This window comes from Entelurus aequoreus, linkage group LG06 (genome assembly GCF_033978785.1).
Source record: "Entelurus aequoreus isolate RoL-2023_Sb linkage group LG06, RoL_Eaeq_v1.1, whole genome shotgun sequence".
Classification (NCBI taxonomy): Eukaryota; Metazoa; Chordata; class Actinopteri; order Syngnathiformes; family Syngnathidae; genus Entelurus; species Entelurus aequoreus.
The window spans coordinates 60,946,994-60,960,160 of record NC_084736.1 but is presented as its reverse complement, the minus strand read 5'-3'; the positions used below and the strand labels follow the sequence as shown (position 1 = coordinate 60,960,160).

The 13,167-nt window shown below is 41.0% G+C and overlaps 1 protein-coding gene across 6 annotated transcripts in view; it reads left to right on the top strand.

The window, feature by feature from the left end:
- Window positions 1-13,167, top strand: part of pbx3b (pre-B-cell leukemia homeobox 3b) — a 150,484-nt gene that overhangs the window by 102,050 nt on the left and 35,267 nt on the right. The window lies entirely within an intron of this gene.

The window sequence follows — 13,167 nt, the reverse complement described above, 5'->3', positions numbered from 1 at the left end:
GAGAAAGTTGTGCCTTGTATATTTTACATGGTTATCTGTGTGTGCAAGACCTGCTGTGTGACCTGGTTTCATGCAATCTCCATCTTCTAATTAGGGAGGCTGCAGAAAGGCTGAAACGAGAAGAGGACTGATTAGTTGCCTTGGGGTATTTCATAAGTGGCTTTCAGTGCCACATTTGCATTATTTGCTTGGGGTCTGAATAGCAAAGCAGCCCACCTTAGCGGCGAATTGTAGTGAGCAGCTGAAAAACATCAACATATTAAATATATAATATGATAAATCCCATTTTTAGAATGAAATGCAGTGTCGTCATACAAGATCCAATAACTGTTTAGATCAGCGGTGTCAAAATCATTTTAGATCGGGGGCCACATGGAGAAAAATATACTCCCAAGTGGGCTGAACTGGTAAATCACTGCACATTTTTTTGTTTAAAAATAGAACAAGCACATTCTGAAAATGTACAAATCATAATGTTGTTGGGGTTTTTTACACTTACATATTGCGGTTAATAGTATTCTATCTTTATTTGTCGTTATTTTGTATTTTCTGAATGCATTGTGATAATGTCCATCAGTCAATTGGTGTTAATTTTCAATCTATCAAGATAAAAAAAAATATATCAAAATCAAATTACTGTATGTTATATATGTAGTTGGATCATGTGGTTTATTTTGTAATTTATAGTATATATGTACCGTATTTTTCGGAGTATAAGTCGCTCCGGAGTATAAGTCGCACCGGCCGGAAATGCATAATAAAGAAGGAAGAAAACATATATAAGTCGCACTGGAGTATAAGTCGCATTTTTTTGGGGAAATTTATTTGATAAAACCCAACACCAAGAATAGACATTTGAAAGGCAATTTAAAATAAATAAAGAATAGTGAACAACAGGCTGAATAAGTGTACGTTATATGACGCATAAATAAACAACTGAGAACGTGCCTGGTATGTTAACGTAACATATTATGGTAAGAGTCATTCAAATAACTATAACATATAGAACATGCTATACGTTTACCAAACAATCTGTCACTCCTAATCGCTAAATCCCATGAAATCTTATACGTCTAGTCTCTTACGTAAATGAGCTAAATAATATTATTTGATATTTTACGGTAATGTGTTAATAATTTCACACATAAGTCGCTCCTGAGTATAAGTCGCACCCCCAGCCAAACTATGAAAAAAACTGCGACTTATAGTCCGAAAAATACGGTAATTATATTTTGTATTGTATAACAATTGCGACAGCCTCAGGGAGCCGCTATAATACCATCAAAACAAGGACAAATAGACTGAAAAACAGTTTCTATCCTAGAGCTGTTATTGCCCTAAACTCTGCCGTCGTCGTCGGCGGTCACTCGAAACGAGTATGACTGTCCTCCGTAGGGTCGTCTATCTGTGGATCCGTAGATGGCTGTGTAGGCCAATCCGTGATCCACATATTTTGGATTCCCTATATGGAGGACGCCTGTGCGTGGAATCTTTTAATGTGGGGAGACTGGTGCACGGTCAGCCACCACACAGTCCTTGGCATTGAGCGGGCCAGGGTCCAGTGGCATGGAGACCAAGACGACTGGGGACCCGTCTTTGCTGCAGCCTTCATCCGCCTTCCCAGCCGTTGTGGTGCATTCCGCTGCCGCCATCTTCCGCCTGGTCCACCGTTGAGGCGGTTTTCACTATTCGCCCATAGCTGGGGTTATTTACCCATAGCTGGGACAGGGGTTGACTGGGCACCAGGGCATGTCCACACACCGGTGGGCCTGCATGCCCCGTCTCTGGGGCCCCCTGCTGCTCCGAGATCCCGTACAACTTAGCCTGGAACCGCGAGGTTCCAGTTACCGTGTGTGGCCACGAGGAGGCATGTACGAGTCTTGACAATGGAGAGGCTATGTACCGGCTGAGGAGGCTTATGCACTCGGCTCCTCTTTTCGCCCTCTGAGACAGAGGGCTAGCCGGCGGCACTAGCTGAAAGCAATGAGTATCAGGCAGAAGCAGCATGCAGCATAGCAAGCAAAAGCGGCATGCAGCATGCACTAACTACAGGTACTACTACTCCAAGGCTACTGCACTAGACGCATCACATCGCCCTGTGCGATGTTTTCTGCACACACACCCCTAAACTCTGCACTTACCTGAACACTCACCACTTTATTAACTTGCTTAACTCTGATAGAGATCTGCTGTGCAATATGTTTTTACAATGTTTATTATGTTTTTAAAATTGTTATTATTGTTTGTTGTCTTAGAGCAGTGGTTCTTAACCTGGGTTCGATCGAACCCTAAGGGTTTGGTGAGTCGGCCTCAGGGGTTCGGCGGAGGTCAAGACACACCCGACTCATCGTTTTAAAAAAACTTCTCCCTATTGCCGTATCGGTAATACAGCAACAGCATAAGTCACACTGATTTGCAGGTGTGTAATTTGTTGTGAGTTTATGCACTGTGTTGGTTTTGTTGTTTGAACAAGGTGATGTTCATGCACGGTTCATTTTGTGCACCAGTAAAAAAAACATGGCAACACTTTAGTATGGGGAACATATTCACCATTAATTAGTTGCTTATTAACATGCAAATTAGTAACATATTGGCTCTTAACTAGTCATTGTTAAGTACTTATTAATGCCTTATTTGGCATGTTTTTATCATAAGCCTAACCCTCTATCCCTAACCCTAACCAAATAACTCTAAATTAAGTCTTTGTTACTTAGAATATGTTCTCCTAGTGTCCAAAACACTCTAAATCAAGTCTTTGTTACTTAGAATATGTTCCCCATACTAAAGTGTTACCAAAAACATATAACTTCGTCTTGAATTTGAAAAAAAACTACATTTTATTTTTCACTAAAGAAGGGTTCGCTGAATGCGCATATGAAACTGGTGGGGTTCGGTACCTCCAACAAGGTTAAGAACCACTGTCTTAGAGTATTTTACGTAGGTTGTTTTAAAAGCACTGAGTTGGATTGCTGTTCAATTTCGTTGTTTCCATGCAATGACAATAAAGGTATTCTGATTCTGATTCTGATCCAGCTGTTTCTTTCATTAAAAAATGTCAGGTTAATTTTTATACTAAGCAAACTCATCCCGCGGGCCGGATAAAACCGGTTCGCGGGCCTGATCCGGCCCTCGGGCCGCACGATTGACACCCCTGGGCTTGAGTGATTTTTTACTTTCAAGTTAAATATATTCCACTTTTGTCTCTGGCGTGGGACTTCATGCAGTGGAATGGTCGCCGTGGTTGAAGCTTATTCGAGACAAAGAAGACCTTGTGAACCATGCAAACCCCATGTTGGAGCCCCATGCCGCATGTGTCCTGTAGGGTCAGTAAGTTTACTGATCTGTGGCAGAGGTCCTGTCCACTCACTTTGCCAGACTCCCCGACCGCTGCGTGCGGCCGCCACCACCAGGCTTGGTCAGCCATCATTGCACCACTTGGCTATTTGCCCACAGTGAGTCTTAGAGAGTCGGAAGCAAACGCAAACACACACACATACGCGCACGTATTGAGTGACAGTGGCTCTTGTTTTGTCAGCCCTCCAACCCTTCATGCTAGTTTGTCATGTATGGTGTCACTTCGCACAAATGTCAGCGCCACCACGGGACAGTGATTAATTTTTTTTGGTGTGCTTGGTAAAATGTCTTCAAGAAAGTGGTTTTGTTGTCGTCCCTCTTCATCCTTACCCGTGAGTCACGAGTGGCACCCAACCACTACCCTTGCATTTGCTGTGTATTGTCGGTGTGTGATGTGGGAAGGCTTGACCCAGCTCTGGCACTGAAGGGCTGTAACACTTCACTGTCAGTAGAGCTGATTAGCTTATCACTCACTGTGCTGGGAGGAAATGCATCATCGTTCTAGACAGGGATTCCCCAGTTTAGGTCCAATTTTCCCTCGGATCATTTTACTATGCAAGTGCCCAACCTTCGTGAGGAAGACTCTTATTTTTCAACATTTTACCTTGTGCACGATGAGGCTGCACCTTCGTGCGAAAAAGGTGAGGTAATACCTGTGGAGGCTCCCAGCGTACAGCAAGTGTGTTTGGAAGATAGATCAAGTGTGTCTATCATGTGTTCTTAAAACATTAAATATTGTTGAAATATTAGTAAAATTAAAACGTTTTTAGAGGCTAAGAGATAATTAACATCTGCTTTCAATTTCGGCTGTCACAAGAGGTTATGTAGTAGAATTTCTGACCTTTGAACTATATTTTGTGTCTATTAAGAATGTCTGCTCATTTAATTTATCTTCTAATCTATACCATTGAAGGACCAGATGTAGGACAAAGTTGAATATGGAGTCGCTCTGACCATTCTACAAAATGTTTTGATTGTCTAAGCATGACTAAGGGATTCAAGGATGTTGCAAAACAAACATGTCGAAAACAACGGGACCTTGGGGCATGGGGAAACAGATACAATGGCCAAGTGACAAGGGATGAGAGAGATTTGCTTGATTCTTGTGTCCTCCGGAGGACGTTTGTCTGTCTGCATGGACAGCTCAATCCGACTTGCACTTTTGACTGTGGGTAAATCAACTTTTTGTACTAAATTCACTTTTGTTGCTGTTTAAGCTTCAGACAATCCACTACAATTGAAAGCTGGGTAACACTTTAGTATGGGGAACATATTCACCATTAATTAGTTTCTTATTAACTTAGGTTTAGGGTTGGAGTTGGGGTTGGGGTTGAGGTTAGTGTTAGGGTTAGGGAATACTTAGTTAATAGCTTACTGCTTATATGATAAGGCCATGCAGAATAAGGCATTACTAAGTACTTAATAATGACAAATTAAGAGCTGATATGTTACTAATTTGCATGTTAATAAGCAACTAATTAATGGTGAATAGGAATACCTTAAAATAAAGTGTTACCGATAGCTGCTTCCAGGTCGTTCCTTAAGGTCGCGGAATCAGGTTGCTGCTTCCGGTTGCTGCTTCCTTGTGTGAAGTCACGTTAACAGCTGGCTGTGTTCTGGCCACTCATCTCTCTAATTATACAAAATCTATTTAGATAGGTAGGTAGGTGTTTATTGTCATTGCACAAGTATGACAACACTTTGTTTTCAGCACAAACCCGTTCAAGATTAGACAAACAAAGAAGGTAAACGGTTACAGAACAGGAACGCTGATGGGTAGCCACAAGGCGCCCCGTAAAAGATAGGAAAAAGTTCAACGCTGGGGGAGGATGAGTAAAAAAAATTCAATCCAGACTGGGCTCCTAAGGGGGCCTAGTCTGGAGTGGGAAAAAAACTCCATAGCAAAGCACATATGCATATTACAACATAAAACTCGAGACTTGCAACATAGGGGATGGAGTGGGGTCTACGGTGTCAGGCTGCAGCTCTTCAGGCGCTGCCCAGCCGTCCATCACCCCTAAGGGATTTGCGTCAAGGGTGTTGGATGGGTGTTGGGGTATGTGTGTGTGGCGTATATTTTTTGTGGATGCATGTGTGTGTGTAAGCCTGCCGCGTGTCTCTGTTCCGTGGCCTTGGTGTTCTTGTCAGTCAGTCCAAAGTCAACTACAACAGGTGTGTGTCCATGAGAGACAAGAAGGGAGTTTGTTGTGTCTTCGCCGCACTGTTCTTCGGGAGAGTCTCGAAGCCAGGGAAACAATCCAAGTTAGAATGTTTTGTATGCGAGTGAAAATAAAATGTGCTTTTCACTCTAAACTGTCTATGACTGGTCCTCAAATTCATCCTGCAGGGCAGAGAGTCCGATGTTATCCAAATCACAAAGTGTCCACAGTTCTGCCCGCATCCTCCAATCATTTGTGGTCTGCAGATGATCATATTTTACTAATAGTGTTGGGAGGTCGTGATGACCTGACTGTGCCATCGCGCGCCTCTTGACGGCCGAATCCTGCCGCCTTGTCCCTTAGGTGTAGCGCAAAGGTAAAGATGTGTCTGCTGGTATACATACGGAAACTTTGTTCCAACTTTTACTTCCTCTATTTAGTCAAGTGTGATGTCCTCTTGGTGCTGTGCCAGAGCAGAAAACTTCACAAACTCGGGTTCTCTTTGTTTGGTTCACTTTAATTAAAGACTGCATTCCTTTTATAATATATTTAATTAACTTGTAATATTCACATATACATGCTCGAGCACATTCAAGTGATGCTGCAGTCAGTATACACTACTACATATAATCATCGGTTTATTTGTCTTAAAAAAAGAACTCTATGGATTTGAGTGATCATAAACTATGGGCAAAATCTAAAGAATCCGACAGCCTTAATTTATAGACAATACGACAAAGGTTTTGACATACTAAATCTAATAATGGGGCAGCATGGTGGAACAGGGGTTAGTGCGTGTGCCTCACAATACGAAGGTCCTGGGCTCGGGATCTTTCTGTGTGGAGTTTGCATGTTCTTCCCGTGACTGCACGGGTTCCCTCCTGGTACTCCGGCTTCCTCCCACCTCCAAAGACATGCACCCGGGGATAGGTTGATTGGTAACACTAAATTGGCCCTAGTGTGTGAATGTGAGTGTGAATGTTGTCTGTATATCTGTGTTGGCCCTGTGATGAGGTGGCGACTTGTCCAGGGTGTACCCCGCCTTCCGCCCAAATGCAGCTGAGATAGGCTCCAGCACCGCCTGCATTCCCTAAAAGGACAAGCGGTAGACAATGGATGGGATGGATACATCTAATAATACTTAATGAGAGATTAGCAAGAACACTTGCTTCCACTTAATTATCCATCATCCAAGACACTTTTGTTCTTCAGAAATAATTTACAGAATTCCTGTTTCTAGTGAAAGTACACCAGTGACCAAGGGCCATAAGGTCACATGACAGGGGTGTAAAAAGTGCGGCCCGGGGGCCATTTGCGGCCCGCAGCTAATTGTTTACCGGCCCGCCACACATTCTGCAAAAATTGCAAAATTGATAATATTGCAAAAATTTAAAAAAACATTTTAAAAAAGTGGAATGAGGTGAAATCTAACAAGAAAAAGTTGCAATGTTGACACAAAGCTGCCATGCAGGCTGTTTGTTTTCTTTTTTCTTTTTCTTTTTTTTGCCATTGCTAAAAAAAAAAAAAGACTACAAATCTATGTTATAATGAATTATTAGTTAAAAAAATATATCACTTTAAAATGTTTTATGTGGGAAAAATATTGCATATATTGTGTGGTTGCCATATACAAACATCAAACTTTTATTCAACAAAAGAGCATAAAACAAACAAAATAATAGTTCAAACGTAAAATTGACAGATATATCTGAAGTTGATCTCGTAATTTAAGTGTTAAAAGTAAAAAAAAATAATAATAAAAATGTATCACTTTATGAGTGGGGGACCTTTTGGATCCCAAATATATTTAGTAGGATTTTATTTAACTTTTCACTGTGATTACTCAAAAATATTAAATAATTAAAATCAATGGTGTCCTGCATTATGGATCTTTTAAGGCTCTAATTACTAAATACTGCATATTTCAGTTTTACTATAAAAAACAAAGTTGTCTTTGACAGAAAAACTTTTATTTTTTTACTTTATATCAACCTTAAGTTGATATAGAGATTTACTGTGAGCGTTAAATTAAAAAAAAATAATAATAATTTGACTTATTTTTAACAGTTTAATGACTGAGACCCTTTATAGTCCCCGGGAGCCCTAAAGGTTAAACAAAAAAAAAAATCCATATGGCCCCCGCATGCTTACATTTTTCCGTGTACGGCCCTCAGTGGAAAAAGTTTGGACACCCCTGTCATATGAGGATGCCCTGACTTTATCCCCATCAAAACAGCTTTGGGATCATTAAGAGCAAAATTGTGTGCCAGGCCCAGGATCCGATCTGACCTCACAAATGTTCCTCTGGATGAATGGACACAAACACACTTTAAAATCCTTTCAATTCCTGTCTTTCCCTTCTAGTGGACAGGTGTGAAATTACTCCGACAAAAGGGTGCATGCATTTCTATGCAAAATGAGCCATTTAATTGTGTTCATTTTTGCTCACTCAACTGAGATAGTGAAATACAAAGTGGCAAATGTACTTTGCCTCCCCACAGTGTGGTATCAGGTATGGTAATTACTCTGCCATTAACAGTGGGAATAGTTAATGTGTATTATGTGTTAATGGCATGTTAATTACTGTACATGCAAAAGAAAGCCCGCAGGCAGTCTCTCAGTTTCTTTGTGCCATGTACATGTAGGCCAGGGTTTAAGAAAAAAAAAACCAAAAAAAAACCTTTAAGGACATCAGTGAGAGAGGAACCTTATGTTTCATTTGTCAGAACAAAAAATGTTTCAGTGGTAATTTGATCCAGCTCCCAGCTTCTGGAGCTGGAAGTCACTGATCCAGGCGCCACGACAAAAGAGATGATGTGAAGTCAAAGGAGACGTGGAACACGGCTGTGGTGACACTGGCTCCTTTGTGAAATGAATACTGTAAGCTCTCTGTAGTCTCTAGTGTGTTGCATTGGCAGCGGGTTTTAATAACACGGTGGATTAGAAGCCTGCGATCCTGACTGCCAACCTGAAGTTAAAGCTCACCGTGGATGAGCCCCATTTACGGGCCACGGTCCCCTTACTCTTCCTTTTTACCCAGACACCTCCCTGCACACGCTGTCTATTGCAGTGTGTTTCAACTTTTTTTGAGCCAAGGCACATTTTTTGCGTTGAAAAAATCCGGGGGCACACCACCAGCAGAAATAATACAAAAACGAAACTCAGTTGACAGTAAAAAGTCGTTTGAGTTGTTTAAAAATGGTCGCAATTGTTGGATATGACTTTAAATACCATAACCAACCATGCATCAATATAGCTCTTGTCTCAAAGTAGGTGTACTGTCACAAGCTGTCACATCACGCCGTGACTAATTTTGAGTTTTTTGCTGTTTTCTTGTGTTTAGTGTTTTAGTTCTTGTCTTGCGCTCCTATTTTGGTGGTTTTTTCTCTTTTTTCGGTATTTTCCTGTAGCAGTTTCATGTCTTCCTTTGAGCGATATTTCCCGCATCTACTTTGTTTTAGCAATCGAGAATATTTCAGTTATTTTTATCCTTCTTTGTGGGGACATTGTTGATTGTCATGTCACGTTCCGATGTACATTGTGGACTCTGCTCCACAGTAAGTCTTTGCTGTCGTCCAGCATTCTGTTTTTGTTTACTTTACGATATTGACGGTAAAAAGTCGTTCTCGCAATTGTTGGATATAAATTCAAACCATAACCAACCATGCATCACTGTGGCTCTTGTCTCGAAGTAGGTGTACTGTCACGACCTGTCACATCACGCCGTGATTAATTTTGAGTTTTTTGGTGTTTTCCTGTGTGTAGTGTTTTAGTTCTTATCTTGCGCTCCTGTTTTGGTGGCTTTTTCTCTTTTTTTTGTATTATCCTGTAGCAGATTCATGTCTTCCTTTGAGCGATATTTCCCGCATCTACTTTGTTTTAGCAATCGAGAATATTTCAGTTATTTTTATCCTTCTTTGTGTGGACATTGTTGATTGTCATGTAACGTTCCGATGTACATTGTGGACGCCGTCTTTGCTCCACAGTAAGTCTTTGCTGTCGTCCAGCATTCTGTTTTTGTTTACTTTACGATATTGACGGTAAAAAGTCGTTCTCGCAATTGTTGGATATAAATTCAAACCATAACCAACCATGCATCACTATAGCTCTTGTCTCAAAGTACGTGTACTGTCACGACCTGTCACATCACACCGTGACTAATTTTGAGTTTTTTGCTGTTTTCTTGTGTTTAGTGTTTTAGTTCTTGTCTTGCGCTCCTATTTTGGTGGCTTTTTCTCTTTTTTCGGTATTTTCCTGTAGCAGTTTCATGTCTTCCTTTGAGCGATATTTTCCGCGTCTACTTTTTTTAGCAATCCAGAATATTTCAGTTATTTTTATCCTTCTTTGTGGGGACATTGTTGATTGTCATGTCACGTTCGGATGTACATTGTGGACTTTGCTCCACAGTAAGTCTTTGCTGTCGTCCAGCATTCTGTTTTTGTTTACTTTACGATATTGACGGTAAAAAGTCGTTCTCGCAATTGTTGGATATAAATTCAAACCATAACCAACCATGCATCACTATAGCTCTTGTCTCAAAGTACGTGTACTGTCACGACCTGTCACATCACGCTGTGACTAATTTTGAGTTTTTTGCTGCTTTCTTGTGTTTAGTGTTTTAGTTCTTGTCTTGCGCTCCTATTTTGGTGGCTTTTTCTCTTTTTTTGGTATTTTCCTGTAGCAGTTTCATGTCTTCCTTTGAGCGATAATTTCCGCATCTACTTTGTTTTAGCAATCGAAAATATTTCAGTTATTTTTATCCTTCTTTGTGGGGACATTGTTGATTGTCATGTCACGTTCGGATGTACATTGTGGACTTTGCTCCACAGTAAGTCTTTGCTGTCGTCCAGCATTCTGTTTTTGTTTACTTTACGATATTGACGGTAAAAATTCGTTCTCGCAATTGTTGGATATAAATTCAAACCATAACCAACCATGCATCACTATAGCTCTTGTCTCGAAGTAGGTGTACTGTCACGACCTGTCACATCACGCCGTGATTAATTTGTTTTCCTGTGTGTAGTGTTTCCTATTTTGTTGTTGATTGTCATGTCATGTACGGATGTACTTTGTGGACGCCGTCTTTGCTCCACAGTAAGTCTTTGCTGTCGTCCAGCATTCTGTTTTTGTTTACTTTGTAGCCAGTTCAGTTTTAGTTTCGTTCTGCATAGCCTTCCTTAAGCTTCAATGCCTTTTCTTAGGGGCACTCACCTTTTGTTTATTTTTGGTTTAAGCATTAGACACCTTTTTACCTGCACGCTGCCTCCCGCTGTTTCCGACATCTACAAAGCAATTACCGTATTTTTGGGAGTATAAGTCGTTCCGGAGTATAAGTCGCACCGGCCGAAAATGCATAATAAAGGAGGAAAAAAACATATATAAGTCGCACTGGAGTATAAGTCGCCTTTTTTGGGGACATTTATTTGATAAAACCCAACACCAAGAATATACATTTAAAAGGCAATTTAAAATAAATAAAGAATAGTGAACAACAGGCTGAATAAGTGTATGTTATATGAAGCATGAATAACCAACAGAGAACTTCCCTGGTATGTTAACGTAACATATTATGGTAAGAGTCATTCAAATAACTGTAACATATAGAACATGCTATACGTTTACCAAACAATCTGTCACTCCTAATCGCTAAATCCCATGAAATCTTATACGTCTAGTCTCTTACGTGAATGAGCTAAATAATATTATTTGATATTTTACGGTAATGTGTTAATAATTTCACACATAAGTCACTCCTGAGTCAAATTATGAAAAAAACTGTGACTTATAGTCCGAAAAATGCGGTAGCCACCTACTGATATGGAAGAGTATTACACGGTTACTCTGCCAAGCTCTAGACAGCACCGACACTCAGCAACAACACATAATTTGCATACTATAATTACTGGTTTGCAAAAAATATTTTTAACCCAAATAGGTGGATTGTGATAATCTCCCACGGCACACCAGACTGTTTCAACCACTGCAGCCCAGTGGTTGAAAAACACTTGTCTACTGCACGCCTTTAAGAGAGATGACCTTTGCAAATATTGACAGAAAATAAATTCTGTTCGATTAGTTAGCTTTGGGAGACCTTTCTGGATCAATGCAATTAGATGAACAGGGTGTCGATACTGTTTCGTGGCTGGAACCGTAGAAGGCACAGGAGTATCAGGAGGTCAGGGTTACTGGTAATGAGTGGGATGTCCTGTGGTGGGCAGAATCTTCCATCAAACACTGGTCGGACTAGTTTATTGCAGCAATATCTGCTGTATTTAAAAAAATAAAAAATAAAGGAACAAATCTAAACTATATTTGCAAGCAGCAGTAAATTTCCTCATGTATTGTGTTGTGTTTGACGGTGCAGTCATTGCAGCAGAATGAGGTGGAGGACCCCGACGCTGGCCCTTCTCTCCTCAGCAGGCCACATTAACCCAGCAGGGCTCTGCCTTTATGGCTCTCCTGCTCACACTTCAGTGATGAGAGTAAACAAGCGGTGGGCCAAAGGTCATCCAAGCCCAAAGAATAAAAGGAGGGCACAAGGGAAGAAGAGGAGGCGGTAGAAAAAAGGAGAGCGGCCCCAGGCGGTGCTCAGATCACTGTCAGGGATTCAAGCAGGGAGTGATGGACGAGACAACAGACACAAACCGGAAATTATTGTATGGGATTAAAAGCTGCATTGTCTTTATCTAGCAAATGTGTTCATATCAGACAGTCAGACCTGTAAAAAAAATGAAAACAAGAGCAACCTCCCCCCCAGACTGATAGAGATGGATTATTCATAGTTTCTTCTTTTTTTTTGTTTCATCCAGAGAGGAGAAAACCGCCACCTGGATTGTTTGAATGACAAATGAGGCTTATTAGGGACATGTTATGAGGATTTCAGATTTTCTTCCCTTTACATCATTCAATAAGTTCTGGTAATTCAGTGAGCCGGGCGCCGCTGGAGTTCTGTGAAGTAACCTGCGCAGATATGGATTTTCTCATTCTCAAGTCGCTGTGGCGAACGCGGTGCACCAAGGTGACACGGGCTGGTGCACGAAATAAATCCCGTCTTGACTGCGGAGGTGGATTAATACTAACTCGGGTGCCCAAACTTGTTTTAATACCCATATCATCAGACACAAAAAAAAAAAAAAAAAAAAGGGGATAAAGATTTGAGCAGGCAAGCAGCATTTCAGAGGTAGAATTTGACTGTGGCTTTGCAAGTTACTATACAGATTTGTCAACCACACAGTAAATTAAAGATATTATCTGGCTCAAGCCTATTTGGCGAGAGCTGGGTGATGATGCTGAGCCGAGACTCCGCAATCTTAAGCTTCCCCAACACAGACACATTGCACTGTTATTTTAAGATAGTTATTATTGTATTTTTTTTTTGGCTGTTTTTTTCCCCCCACCAATACCTTTCAAGCAGGAGACAGACAATTCACCACTCCAAACGTGCGTGTTATGAATGACCTGCCGTAGCTGCTTGTGGCTCAAACACACCCCGGTGGACTCTTGCGGGGGCCGTCGGCTGAACCGTTGTAGCCAAGTAATCATTTTTTATCCCGCTGATTTCCCAAATAGAAATGGACATGTATGATAAAAATGTCACGACCACTCCGCATGTCAGCGGACTAAAAGGATTACGTGTCACTTATCCACGGCGCAC